The 13,729-nt window shown below is 43.6% G+C and overlaps 1 pseudogene; it reads right to left on the reverse strand.

Annotated features, from left to right (window-relative positions):
* Positions 1 to 3,195: 3,195 nt before the first annotated feature.
* On the reverse strand, positions 3,196 to 7,314 carry LOC100684103 (annotated as a pseudogene).
* Positions 7,315 to 13,729: the final 6,415 nt, after the last annotated feature.

The following is a 13,729-nucleotide window of genomic DNA, read 5'->3' on the forward strand; positions in this document are numbered from 1 at the left end:
TCTTTCAAATTTTTAACTCTGTTATTTTTACGTAAATTCAGACTTCTAAAAAGGTTGCAAATATTGTGAAAAAAAAGGTCTCATGTGCTCTTTATCCAGCCACCCCAAATATTAATATCTCATAGAACTGTACGGACCCCTGGGTGGCTCAGCAGTTGAACTTCTGACTTCCGCTCAGAGCATAATCCTGCAGTTCCTGGATCAAGTCCTGCATTGGGCTCCCTGCATGGAGCCTACTTCTCCCTCTGCCTGTGTCTCTGCCTTTCTCTCTGTACCTCTCATGAATAAATAAATAAAATCTTTAAAGGAAAAAAAAGAACTATAGTACACTTGTCAAAACCAATAAATTAATGTTTTTACAGACTTTATTAGAATTTCACCATTGTTTCATCAATGCTTAATTTCTTTTTTTTTTAAGATTTTATTTATTTATGTATTTGAGAGAGAGAGAATGCAAGCAGGGGGAGGAGCAGAGGGAGAGGCACAAACAGACTCCACACTGAGCATGGAGCCAAAATCGGGGCTCAATCCCATGACCTGAGCCTAAACCAGAGTTGGACATTTAACCAACTGAGCCACCCAAAGAGCCTCATTAATGCCTAGGGGCATGTGGGGTCCATATGAAATAGACTGGCCATGTACTAGTAATTGGTGAAGGTGAGTGATGGCTGAATCAGGTGCATCAAACTATTTTCTCTGTTTTTGTGGATGTTTGGAAATTCTCCATTATGAAATGTTTTTTTTTTTTTTTGAAGATGTTCTTATTTTAAAGAGAGAGAGAGGGGGAGGGTTAGAGGGAGACAGAAAAAGAGAATCTCCAGCAGACTCCTGCTGAGTAAAGAGCCAGATATGGGGCTTGATTCTATGACCCTGAGATCATTACCAGAGCCAAAATCAAGAGTCAGATGCTGAACTGACTGAGCCCAAAATGCCTTTAAAAAAAAGAGGATTCATCTATGCAACATCCAAAAAGTCATTAAAAATAAATTTATATTTTTGCCTCAATTTCTCCAATAAATAACATAAGAAATCACATTCTTTGAAAGGTGGCAATCATCAGCATACCTCTATGTCTTCTTCAGCTCTCACCAACTCAAGCTATGCCCTCTCTCTCATTCACAAGTTCTCTGCCATACCCAGGCTCTTCTGCCTTCTTCACCATCTGTCATTCAGGCCCCTTCTTGTCCTCTTCCTCATCTTCCCTGATCCTTCACGCACATCACTCCAAGCCCTTTCCAATATCAAGCAACCAAGCCTTTCACATCCCATTCCAGTTCTCAGCACCACCTTTAACTCTGTTCAGCTTGACAAAAGCGGGAATGCCTGGCAGAAAACATAAGAAAACATCCCAGAATATGTTAACATTTTGTTCATTGCCAAATCCTTAAATATTCTTAGAAAGCCTGGTTTTTAATGTCTGCAGAATATTCCACCATATACACATATCAAAATATGCATATCTCATTCTCTAGTGTTAGATCTAGTGACCCCTAGTTGCCAAAGTAATTCAGTCCTCTTCTTCTGTGACTTTCCACGGTGCTTGATGCTGACCATCCTTCTGCCTTGAAAAGTCTCCGCATTGGCTTTCGTAATGTCCTTTCAGTCTCCCTTCTCACTGACCAGTCCCTCTTTTGCCTTGTGTGACTTGTCTTTCTCCAGTTCCTCCCTACGCTTGTCTAGGCTCCCCACCCCCCTTGGCCCTCTCTCTCCCATCCTTGCCTCCCACCCCCCTTGGGCTCTCTCTCTCCTGTCTTCACTATGAAGGATTCCCAAAGCTATACCCTCAGCCCTAACCTCACTCCAGTGTTCCAGATTGGCATCTCCCCCAACCCCCCGTCTGTTGCACATGACCTCCAAAATATAGTCCAGTGTAGTTCCACCAACACCACTGACCAAGCAAAAGGAGCCATCTTTCTTGAACCAGCTCTGCCTACCTCCCGGCACCCATCCATGTTGCTGCCATTTCCTCGGGGTTCAGCTTGATGCTTTAGAGTCACTGTCCAAGTAACTGTCCACTTCCCTTCACCTGACACTTCACCAAGTTACCAAGCCCTATAGAATCTTTTTCTTTTTTTTACTAATTAAATACTTTACTGAATAAATACAATACCGGGGCATCTGGGTGGCTCAGTGGTTGAGTATCTGCCCTTGGCTCAGGCCACTCAGGTAGTGATCCCGAGATTCTGGGATCGAGTCCTGCATCAGGCTCCTCACAGGGAGCCTGCTTTTCCCTCTCCCTCTCCCTCTGCCTATGTCTCTGCCTCTCTCTGTGTGTCTCTCATGAAAAGATAAATAAAATCTTAAAAAAAAAAAAAAAGAAGAAATACAATACCAAACAAAACTCATTCAAATGCTTTCTTTAAAAAATCAATTTTAAAGGCCTTTCTATTTAGGCTAATGACAAATACAATAAAGGCAGATATGCTAACCGAACATATTGGCTGATTTTATATAGTAATTTTATCTTTTAGTCCACAAATATATTATTAAATGATAGAAAACATCTAATACAACCACTTCTACAGAAGGAAATAAATTTCTTAGAAAGATTTTACAGACCCTATCTTTTTTTTTTTAAAGATTTTATTTATTTATTCATGATAGTCACAGAGAGAGAGAGAGAGAGAGAGAGAGAGAGAGGCAGAGACACAGGCAGAGGGAGAAGCAGGCTCCACGCACCGGGAGCCCGATGTGGGATTCGATCCCCGGTCTCCAGGATCGCGCCCTGGGCCAAAGGCAGGCGCCAAACCGCTGCGCCACCCAGGGATCCCCCAGACCCTATCTTTTATACCCAGCCCCAACAGTCCACCTCTAAAGAGGATAAAGCCTTTCCTCAAAAGATCTCACAACTAACATTGCTGTGCTATCAAAATCTATATTTCTGATCTGTTATGAGCATTGAGATAAGATTCAAATATTCCCAAATAAAGAAGCACAATGCACATTGTGGTTACCTATTCAGCAACAGTAAGCACTGCATTCAAAACTATCTCATCCTGGGATCCCTGGGTGGCGCAGCAGTTTAGTGCCTGCCTTTGGCCCAGGGCGCGATCCTGGAGACCCGGGATCGAATCCCACATCGGGCTCTCGGTGCATGGAGCCTGCTTCTCCCTCTGCCTGTGTCTCTGCCTCTCTCTCTCTGTGACTATCATAAATAAATAAAAATTTAAAAAATGTTAAAAAAAAAAAACTATCTCATCCTTGGAATTCAATAAGGTCCGCCACATTCACTGGCATTTCCTCCACTGTAGTATATAGAAAGTCTCAATGTCACAAAGAATCCTCTTGTCTTCTTCAGTAACAAAGTTTATAGCCACACCTTTCCTCCCAAAATCACCCCCCTCTGCCAATTCTGTGAATATAGTTTTCACAATTAGTAGGTAGATATAGTATATAACCAATGACACTTGTTGCACATCAATCCCATGAGCTAACAAGCAGAAGTGATCAAAACAGGGCTTGACTCTGATCAGAATTCCCTCATGACACCTCTCATTCCTTCTGGTCCATGTCACCTTGCAGGACATAAACTGTGAAATCCCTGGCATGCATTTTCTCAGTCCATCTTGTGCCTTGTATTGAGAAAAATAACAGCCTAAGTAATCATCAGTGTTTCATAGAAATACAAAGTGTATCCAACTTCCATTCCTCTCTTTCAACATTAATATAAAACTATTTGATTCCTTCAAGGATCAATTCTTTTTTCACCAGAATTCAAAGTGGATCTCTCATGAATTTTTGGGTCACCTTCAACATATCAGTCGGCATTGTGGCAGAAAGCAACACAACCTGAATACTTGTATTTAATTTTTGGAAAATCTCCTAGATTTGATCCTTAAACTCTCGGCTCAACATTTCATCTGCTTCATCCAAAACAAACATTTGATCCATTGTGGAGAAAGATATCTTCTGTTTAACATATCAGTTTCCCTGGCATACTAACAGCAATATGCAGAGCCTCAGCCTGCAGTTTTTGCATTTCATTCCGAACATCAGTTCCACCAATGCAGGCATGACAAGTTTCTCCCATATAGTCTCCAAATGCCAGAATTATCTTTTGGATCTTTAATACAAGGAATAATAGTTCTCTGTTAAATAGCTGAAGGATTCTCAAAAACATGAGCATAGATGCCCCGAAGAAAAGATTCCTTTAAATTCGTATTGTCGAAGTTATCAATAATCTCATGCCAGTTGCTCTCAATGATGTCCCCGGGGTCCATTCCCTCTGGGCCTCCATGTTCTCTGTTACAACCACGGAGCTACCAGACATGATCTGAAGAACAACTCAGCGCCTGACTGGAAAGCCAGAATCTACTTCTAAAACATCTCTACAACAATTGCTTGTGTTCCATCTCATTGCACCACTCACACCTTGAGTTTTTATCCCCTGTCTGCATTCACCTCTTCCTTGGTCTTTCCTTCTCTGTTTCTGTCCCCTCTCATCCATCTTACCTCCAGCCCCCATATCAGTCTTCCTAAAGGCTGACTGTCACTGGGTGGCTTATCTGTACAATAATCAGCAGCAGTCCTCCACTACTTACCAAATTGAGTTCTAACATTCAAGGCACAATTTAAAATCATCTGCCAAACAATCTTCTCAATCTTGTTTCTCCCTTCCTTCCACATGCACGTTAGAGGTCAAATAGCGTGACTCCAGAGTCAGATCCCAACCTAGTAGTGCTAAGGCCTTGGGTAAATTACCTGCACCTCTGCTTCTCCATCCATAAAATGGGAGTATTAGCAGCACCTACTTCACGTATTATTGGGAGGATGAGATAAGATAAACTACACAAAGCATAATACCAGGCCTACACGAGTTTCTTAATAAATGTCAGATATTGTAACTTTTACCACATTCCTGCAATCAAACTGAGTTGCTTGGTTTCCCAAGTTTTAGTACTTATTTCCCATTCCCCTACTTTTGCTTATACCATTCCCTCTGCCTGCAGCTCTCACCCATCAATTTCACCTTCTGAAATCCTTCCTATACCCAAAGCCCTGCTCAGAAGCTATTTCTCTAAAATTTCCTCAACCACCAGCCACAAGAGCTCTCTCTATTGCCCCTCTGAACTTTAGGACTCTTGGTTTCTAACACTCCTGAGGCATTTACACTGCCTTATGGTGAGCTGTGTGAATGCATTATCCCTCCACAAATTAGAGTGGGGCTTTGTCTTCCTAATATTTGATATCCTTGACACAGCCCAGCGCAGCCTCTTGGCACAGAGCTGAAACTCGGACGTTCATCAAAAGATGAAGTGGATGAACTTTCCTGTTTCTCAACAATAAACTGTCATCTCGATACCTACCTATTGAACAAATATTTATTAAGCATACTTTTAATCTTATTAATATCTTATTAAACCCAGGATTAATGAATATGGTCCTTGTCCTCTTGGTACTCACAACCTAGTTCAGATTATACTTTCAGAAAGAAAACTGAGAACAAGTCAGGGCAGTATTTAACAATGTGTTTAATCAACTATAATCAAATTTCATAATGTATAATCTAGACTGTTTCCTGGGTGGTCAAGCTAGGGCAGAGTCTAGAGACTTTAGGTGAGTGGGGGAGGGGAAGAGACAGATATCTTCACCGGAAGGTGGAGCTCACTGAAAGATGATTTTAGGTAGGGAAAGTAGAGGGAGAAGTAATTTTTATACGAAAATAATTATACCTGCTTTCATAAGGTGGGGGGGGCACTGACAAACTAATAGGAGTGTGCCACCTACTAAATTAATGATTCTTTGTACTGGAGTACCAGGAGATGACAATGGGTGCCAGCTACGGTGTTCACATGTAATAATTATCATAATTACAAACACCAGGGATTAACATTTACTTGTCAGAAGTCCATGTGTGGAATGGGTGTCTCCCAAACCTGTTGCTGCATAAAGGCAACTGCAATTCCTAGAGAATCAACTTTGATTAAAGAAGTTTCTGAGTTTCATGCTTTTTCTATCTTGAGATTCTAAATTGCTGTTCACATTACTAAGGTCATATCTCCATGCTTCACCTAAGAGAAGGAGGTTTGCCAAAAAGTCAGACTTCCCTTTCGGCCACATATGTTTGGCCTGGCCTATGTAAGGCATGAGCCCACTGTGAATTAGGAGATGTAATTTAAGGAATCGTAGAAAGAACCTACTGCCCCCAAAGATCTCCCCCAACAGCCTGTGTGCATGTCTGAAAGGACACCATGACTTGTCATGCAGTTGTATCCAGTTCTTCCCCAGATGTAAGTCCTTCTGTGAAAGGCCACAGTCTCCAATCATTTGGTTTGCATGTCATGAGTATCTATTTGAGGGAAAGAGAAAAGGCATAGAAAGAGATGGCGAACAGGTCCTTGCACAGCAAAAGTGGGACAAAATGACCACCACTCTGTCTGGTCTAAAGGGAAAAACCTCCTGTCCCCAGACTGCAGAGCCAGGACCAATTCCTCTGCTTTCTGCCAGGGCCTGCGCTGAGCGGGAAGTCAGGGTGGTGGGGCCCACAGCAGCCCCCCCCCCTCCCCCGGACATGCACAGTGGCAGGCTTCTCCTGTCCCCCGGAGGGACAGCATGTGGGAGGCGGCTGACCATGCGCGGATCCTCTGTGGCAGTGGATGCAGGGATATAAGGTCTTGTGAAAGGTGAAGGGCCAGCCTCAGCGCTGCAGTGTGGCCGCCGAGGGACTGATAACCTCGCGGGGTATTGTTCTGGGCCCTGTCCTTTGGGCCTTCGCCAAGCCCCTGGCGCAGCCGGGGAGAGGATGCTGCACGTGCCCTCATCGCCTGCCCGGCACAGCAGCTCTTCTGGGCCCACGAGGCCTGAGCATGGGGAGTTTCAAGTTCAGCTAGCCTGGAGGGGTTGAAATGAATGACATGTTTTTTTCCGAAGTCGGAGTTCATGGGATCTTACTTCTTTATCCAACCCCATTATCTTCGGTCTCTAAGCTACTCTCTCTTGGACTCACAGCGATGACGCTGGTGCTGCCACCTGCAGGTGACAGGGGAAATTGAGCGAACTGCAGTGGGTGGCCCGAGTCTGGAAAGAGTCCCAACAGGCAGAGAGACTTGATCTGGCCTCCACGAATCCTCTGGAGCTTTCCCTCTGGTTTGTTTTGCCATTTTGCAAATTTGGGAGGAGATTGATGGTACATATTTACACAAATGTAATTCAACGTAGATGTTCATCACCAAAGCATGTAATGAATCAAAGTAGGTTGTTAGCACGTCTGTGTTACCAGCGCCCCCTCCATGGTGTCACTGTGATTTCCGTCACAGCTGGCTCCACTCTGCCTGTATTGGTCCGAGTGACCCCTGTGACATCCCCAGAGGTCATCGTCTGGGTCACTCACAGCCCAGTGAGTGCCCTATACTCTGCACCATAGCGACTCTTACTTCAAGCATCCTAATACCATGATTTTTTAAAGTGATTGATTATGAAAATAATTTGGGGGGCACCTGAGTGACTCAGTGGTTGAGTGCGTGCCTTTGGCTCGGTTCATGATCCTGAAGAGTCCTGGGATCTCCCCACAGGGAGCCTGCTTCTCCTATGCCTGTATCTCTGTCTCTGTGTGTGTGTCTTCATTAATAAATAAATAAAATCTTTTAAAAAATAACAATTTTTGAACAATCACATTAGAGTGATGGTTAAGATTACAGGCCCTGAGGGCTGCCAGAGTTTGAATCCTGAGTCCAACTTCTTAACTTTGTGACCTTGAGAAAGTCACTATTCTCTCAATGCCTTAGCTTCTTCACCGGCTCAGTGGAAATGATAACAGCCCTCTTAGGATTGCTGTGCATTTTAAAGGAGATCATGCACCTGAGCACCCACAGTATAGCCTGCTGAGAAAGAGGACCCAGGGGTGAGTTCAAATTTTGCTACTTGCAAGTTCAGGGGATATGGGATGAGTTACTTTACTTCTCCACGCCTTGGGTTTCTCATCTATAAAATGATAGTTAAGAGTATCTATTGCACCAATTATTTATGAGAACTAAGTGAACTGTGTCAACTATGCTTAGACACAGTAAGTTCTCAAATGTTAGTCTTTTACACTTAAACTGGTTTTTATTATTTTTGGCATTCTTGCTGTCTGGAAAATTCTGGTTTTTTAGACTGCCAGATAAACGTAACCATATGTTTGTTTATCATTTCAGTTTGTCTTGAGTACAATTGTATGTAATCCTTCTCCCTGAGAGTTAGATGCCTTCATCCCATTTTACAGATGAAGAAACTCAGAGTGATGTAGTGACCTGATTAATGTCATACAGCATGTGGAACTGATGTCATATAGCATATACCTAGCTTTTCTTTCCCCAAGATCAGAGCTCTTTTTACTATATCACAGGTGTCTTTATAATTCCTCTAAATAGGAGGAGTACACATTTGATTTTACAACTCTTTGCCAGATATCTATGCCATGCATGAAATTTTTCAAGTTATAGCAATTCCCTAAAACCGGCTTAAATTTTCAGGGAAAAATAAAAGAAATACATTTAAAGCCTTTTCTTGGTAATAAACCTTTTCTCAGTGATTTATCAGTGGACTGGCCTGTTCAGTGTTACTTTGGGAAGGTAGGGTCAAGGGAGCAGCAGCTTGGGCCACTGGGGGAACAGCACCATCACCGCTATGTATTTTTTTTAATAAAATAATTTTTATTGGTGTTCAATTTACCAACATACAGAATAACACCCAGTGCTCATCCCGTCAAGTGTCCCCCTCAGTGCCTGTCACCCACTCACCCCCACCCCCCGCCCTCCTCCCCTTCCACCACCCCTAGTTCGTTTCCCAGAGTTAGGAGTCTTTATGTTCTGTCTCCCTTTCTGATATTTCCCACACATTTCTTCTCCCTATGTATTAAGCCCGCCCCCTTTTGAACTCCTCCTCCTCGGCAGTTTGTGAAATTACTTATTCCCCCTTCTCTCTTCCCTGACAGACTGTGAGCTCTGTGAAGCTCAAGATGGTGCTAACCTGTCCATTCTCTACCTGCAGAAAGGAAATACAGAGAAGAAACACTTTTCACTGAAAGAAGTCAGGAAATGATGGCATTTCTTTAAATACTTAACAGATTCATCTCAATCTATAGAGAAAGAGGTAAGGGATAGGTTTGATTATTTTTGCCCAAACATCTCATTGATGATCTTCCTCTCCTGAATAGTAATAATAATAATAACAACGACAATAACTAATATTTATCAAATGGCAACCATGAGCACATGAGCTCATTCGAGTCCTGCAGTAACCCTGTGTGCCAGGTACTCTCTCTATCCTCATTTTACTGATAAGGAAGCAGGCTGAAAGAGAGCTTGGGCTTCCCCACAAAATACAACTAGGAAGTAAAGTAGCAGAACTGGGGCTTGAACCCAGGTGTAATGCTGAGAAGGCTCTAACCTCTGCTCAGCCTCTGCCTTCCAGGACTGGGGCTTGTTCAAAAAGATGCCTGATGGGAGTGATGGATGGGGTGAGTGAGTGCATGCTTTCTACCCTAACCACCTTGATTCCTTCTCTTTGATTTATTCTCCACCCTAAGCAGCTGGACTTTTTTTTTCAAATATTTTATTTTTATTTATTCATGATAGACATAAAGAGAAAGAGAGAGAGAGAGGCAGAGACACAGGCAGAGGGAGAAGCAGGCTCCATGCCGGGAGCCCGACGCGGGACTCCATCCCGGGACTCCAGGATCATGCCCTGGACCAAAGGCAGGTGCTAAACCGCTGAGCCACCCAGGCATCCCCGAAGCTGGACTTTATATCAGAGTCATCTTCTTTGGCTCCTTCCCTACCTGTGCCTGCCATCCCTGGCCTTTACTCAGGCCCAGAGTGCTCTCTCCCCTAATTCCTGGCACCAGGGCAAGGGGGAATATCCAGTGTCGAAGATCAGCAAAGCCCTCCACGTGACAGACAGGCACTTGCCTTCCCAGCTCTGCACCCATGCCTCTGAGTGGTTTCGATGACAGTCAGCTGGGCCAAGACCTTGTCCCTACCTCAACAGACCCCAAATGCCCAGTTCACGTGGAGCAGCTGCTCCTTGCATGCTCCTGGCCCTAAAGGCCAAACAATTCCACTGGGTTCATGCAGTGCTGAAGCCTCCTCATTCTCTTCCCATGTCCCTGTTTGTCCTTACCCATCAAGCCTTTCAGGACTAGATTGTTTTATGACTGGTGGCACAGCCAATTTGTTTCTGGAATCAGATTTCCAAATACTCAACACTCCAGAAATTTCAGCAATAACTGTACAGATCATCCCAGACCATTCATGGTTTTTGTTCCCAAGATATAAAAAGAGAGTTTCAGGGCATCTAGGTGGTTCAGTCACTTGAGTGGCTGCCTTTGGTTCAGGTCATGATCTCAGGGTCTGGGGATTGGGCCCACATCAGGCTCCCTGCTCAGTGGGGAGCCTGCTTCTCCTTCTCTCTCTGCTGTTCTCCCTGCCTGTACTCTCCCCCCACCACCCCCATCAAATAAATGAATAAAATATTTTTTAAAAAGGAATTTTTAAAAAGTTTCAAAGGTAGTTTAGAATTCCAAACTCATTTTCCTCTCATATCTGGTTCTAAATAATCATTGGGTATTGTGGCAGACCCTAGAAACCACCTATCCCATATGGACCATTTGCAGTGCAAGATCGAGTATCTCTGTGCCAATGAGACATTTGAAGAGAGAAGATTACAACTAGAGAAAGAGGGGAAGAAGTTGGAGATCCAAGAAAGAGGTTCTGAGTAACCTCCGAGGCCACAGAACAAGAGCTTCATGACTTCCAGATGCAGAGGAAGCACCGAGGGAGCTTGTTAAAATGCAGATTCCAGGTTCTGATTCCTCAGGTCTGAAGTGGAGCCCAGAATTCTCAAGACCCACAGAATCTCTTCCAATGCAAGCAGTCCATGGATGACACTCAGAGGAAGGACACTTAAGGGACCAGGAACATCTAGGATCCTAGAATCAGGAGGTTGAGCCCAGCAGGGAGGGGTGCAAGGAAGAGAAGAGAGAAGATGGTTTCCTGAGGCAGGTGTTCAGAAGGGAGGGCAAACAGGAAGGAGGAAATGGATGGAATGTACTACGAGTAAGAAAGAGGTTCAGAGACCACCAGAATCCCACATCCTGGAGGAACCTAGAGGTTAAGCTTTTTTTTTTTTTTTTTTTTTTTTTTTTATTTATTTATGATAGTCACACACAGAGAGAGAGAGGCAGAGACACAGGCAGAGGGAGAAGCAGGCTCCATGCACCGGGAGCCCGACGTGGGATTCGATCCCGGGTCTCCAGGATCGCGCCCTGGGCCAAAGGCAGGCGCCAAACCGCTGCACCACCCAGGGTTCCCGAGGTTAAGCTTTTTATACAACTCATAAGTCTCACGTTTCCAGAGACCAGTCAGGCAACGTGCACAGTATGGGAAATGCAAAAGCAGTTCATCCCATTTTAATTCTTCTCCTTAGAATTATTTTTACCTCTTAAATCAAAATCTATCTCCCTTTTTTTTCTAGCTTATCCCCACAGAATAAGAAAGCTTATAAAACTAATTAATGTATGACTGACTTATATCCCTTAATCTTCCTAGAGACTTTTTTTTAAAAAACTCTATTTTCCAATCCAAAATCATGAATTGCATACATTTTTCAAATACACATTTTTAAATATAACCCAAGTGAATCTCTAGTTGGTCAAATGCCAGATGAGAGAGAGAGAGATGCCCACGTTGCCCTGCTAGACCTGGCCTGGGATTCTGTTCCTATAGTTCAGCCTCATCCCTAGTAGTTCAAGTTTTTTCCCAACCTATTCCTTTGCCCTCTGTTCCTCTCCTTTCCTTCTTCTCTGATGCTTCCAGTGTCTTGGAGGACTCCAGGTAGTAGAGAAGATGGAGTGGCACACCAGGGACCCTGCCAGTCACTGCCGCTGGGAGCCTCTGCTGGTCCCTACAGACAGGATGTCTTCCTCTTCACTTGGCTCTTCAATGAGTGTGAAATGGAAACACTCACAAGTATTCAATGGGGCACAAAGACTAATCAAAATGTAATGAAGAGGTTTCAAACAAATACACAAATCCAGGAGTGAAAATCAATGAGACAAAAGTGGTCCTGCCAGAAAATAAATGAAGTGCAAAGGGATCAGCCATGAAATATGAGTCAGCAAGCCTCATTCAGACAACCCCAGTCCAGTACTGCTTGTGTCAGAAGCCTCTCCATGTTGACTCCAAGACGTCTCATCTGTTCCCACCTGCCCCTCCTTGCCATTGCACCCCACATGCTTTGGCCTTCTGAGAGAGCCCTAACCGTATTTGCTGGCTACAGAAGTCTAACATTGAGTCCACGTCAGATCTCGCTCCCCCGCAGCAGTGGCCAGAGGCTGCATCTCCACATCTCCACAGACCTCTGTTGTACAGTTCCTATGCCACTGGCCGGGGACTGCCTGGGCCAGAAGTCTTTGGGTATGTGGGTGCTAAGCTCCCCTAGATTGCAAGCTCCTATGCTGTCATGGAAAAAATTCAAATCTATTTGAATAATGATAGGTGCTTTGGAATGAGACATGATTCAAAATCCCAATGGATGTATGACCTTGAGCCAGTTCCTAATCTTCTGTGAGCCTCAGTGTCCTTATCTGTAAACTGGGATCATAATATCTCATGCAATTATGGCGAAAGTTAAATGAAATAAGTTAATGCAAAGACCTCAGTCTAGTGTCTGGCACATTAGAAACTTTCAACAAATGTTTGTTCTCTTCCCCCTTATTCATTTGTGAACCCCCAAGCCTAAAATGTGTTGCTGGCAATTTTATGCAGATTATAATGGCTTACAATTACATGACTAATTCACAATCATCATAGAATAATCAGAAAATATGGAGAAGTAAAAAGAAGATAAAAAATCTTATGTAATTTTCAAATCCAAAGATACTAGTATATAAATTGGTATACATCTTTCAAAACTTTAAAAATACATAAATAGGGCAGCCCCAGTGGCTCAGTGGTTTGACTCCGCCTTCTGTCCGGGGTGTGATCCTGGAGACCCGGGATCGAGTCCCGCATCAGGCTCCCTGCATGGAGCCTGCTCCTCCCTATGCCTGCGTCTCTGCCTCTCTCTTTCTGTGTCTCTCATGAATAAATAAATAAAATCTTTTTAAAAATACATAAATATTCATTATAACACACTATACACAGTGCTTTTTTTTTTTTTTAAAGATTTTATTTATTTTGGGAGAGAGCATGCATGAGGTTGGGGAGGAGGGAGGGAGAGAGAAAGGGGATGAATCTCAAGCAGACTCTGAGCTGAACATGGAACAAGATATGGAGCTTCATCTCACAACCCAGATAGAGATCATGACCAGAGCCCAAACCAAGAGCCAGACGCTCAACCTAACAAGCCACCCAGTCGCCCCTACACAGTGCTTTGTCACTGAGTTTCTATATGATAATATATGACCACCATCTCTCATGGTCCATAAAGGGATTTACATAACGTTAGCCATAATGGCTACAGAGTGATCTCGTACAGGGATGTGTCTTCACTTACTCAGCCAATCCCCTACTCTTGAACATGTAGGTCATTTGCAATTTTTTTCACTGATTCTAAGCAATTGCTGTGATGAACAAGTTGTAAATCTTCACCGTCATTCTCAAATTCTATGAGTTGAATTGCTAAGTTGAAGGGTATATGAAAATGTTAGGGTATGAACACTTTGATACACATTGCTGAACTGCTCTCTGCAAAGATTATATCAATTTATGTTCCTCACCTACTCAAGGTATATAGTCATCCTTGTCTTTGC

Source organism: Canis lupus, chromosome 17, assembly GCF_011100685.1.
Source record: "Canis lupus familiaris isolate Mischka breed German Shepherd chromosome 17, alternate assembly UU_Cfam_GSD_1.0, whole genome shotgun sequence".
NCBI classification, from domain to species: Eukaryota; Metazoa; Chordata; class Mammalia; order Carnivora; family Canidae; genus Canis; species Canis lupus.